This window comes from Jaculus jaculus, chromosome 16 (genome assembly GCF_020740685.1).
Source record: "Jaculus jaculus isolate mJacJac1 chromosome 16, mJacJac1.mat.Y.cur, whole genome shotgun sequence".
Lineage (NCBI taxonomy): Eukaryota > Metazoa > Chordata > Mammalia > Rodentia > Dipodidae > Jaculus > Jaculus jaculus.
Genome location: NC_059117.1, coordinates 58,189,381 through 58,190,806, shown reverse-complemented (window position 1 = coordinate 58,190,806; position 1,426 = coordinate 58,189,381). Strand labels below are relative to the sequence as shown.

General features: G+C 41.0%; 1 pseudogene; it reads right to left on the bottom strand.

Moving 5' to 3' along the window:
* Nucleotides 1-1,009: 1,009 nt before the first annotated feature.
* LOC123455433 lies at nucleotides 1,010-1,113 on the bottom strand (annotated as a pseudogene).
* Between the last annotated feature and the right edge of the window lie 313 nt (nucleotides 1,114-1,426).

The following is a 1,426-nucleotide window of genomic DNA, read 5'->3' as shown; positions in this document are numbered from 1 at the left end:
ATGAGAATTTGACCTCAGTGTGGAGAACTACTGCCCCTCCCCCTAGTTCTCTTAAGGCCGTCATAGACTTGGGGATGGAAGGCACATGACCTGACAAGAGACATGCTTGTTAAGGTTACAAGTAATGTCCCCCCAAAATTGAAAAAAAATCTTTAATCATTGCTAACTATATTAGGAACAAGCCATATGGAAACCCATTTCTTTGTTAGGTAATTAAAAAATTATATAACTTTGGGGAGGAGTTTACCCTTCTTTTTACCTCTCTGTATTCTTTCTTCTCTTTTGTTTTTATTTTTATTTATTTATTTATATAATACATATTTTAAGTATTTTATTTTTATTTATTTTTATAATACATATTTTAAGTATTTTATTTTTATTTATTTGTTTATAATACATATTTTAAGTATTTTATTTTTATTTATTTGTTTATTTGACAGAGAAAGAGGGAGAGAGAGTGAGAGAGAGAATGGGCACACCAGGGCCTCCAGGCACTGCAAACGAACTCCAGACGCGTGCGCCCCCTTGTGCAGCTGGCTAATGTGGGACCTGTGGAATCGAACCTGGGTCCTTCGGCTTTGCAAACGCCTTAACTACTAAGCCATCCCTCCAGCCCTTATTATATTTTGATTGCATTGTGAGATTTATTGAGTGTGCAGAGCTCACCACTTGTCCAGGGGACCATAACTGGGGACCCATTTGACCCCACAGCTGTCAAGGATGAACCACTTCTCAGCTACCATATCTTCAAATTCATCTGCACTGACTTGGTGGAGCCCCACTTCTTTGAGACGAGGATCTTCTGGCAGCCAGGAAATGTGAACTTGGCTCTGCGCAGGGACTCAATCACATGCTCTTTGTTCTGCTGCTTGGTGCAGATGGACATGATAGCCTAGCCAATATGAACCCTGGCCACTGTGCCCTGGGATTTCCCAAAAGCACCCTGCATACCTGTCTGGAGCCTAGATTGGGAGTAGCATGCGATCAGAAATATGGATATCCACCAGCAAACTGTCTCCAAGGACCCTTGGGGCATAAGGAGGCTGCTGTTTGCAGCCATCACAAACCGGGCCACATGGAAGAAAGGAACCCTGTTGGTTTAATTGGCTGCAGATTGTTTTTAATTTTTATTCATTTGTTTATGAGAGAGAGAGAGAGAGAATAGGCACACTAGGGCATCTAGCTTCTGCAAACAAACTTCAGATGCATGTGCCATTTTATATATCTGACTTTATGCGGGCATTGCAGAATCAATCAAACTTGGGTCGCCAGGTTCTGCAGGCGAGCACCTAACCACTGAGCCATCTCTCCAGCCCTCTCTTCTCTTAATTTAATAAAATCCCTCTAGTATGGATGTATGTATGGTAGTCTGTGAATTTCTGTCCCTCATAGCTAAGGAATTTTTTAAAAAGATTTATTTTTATTT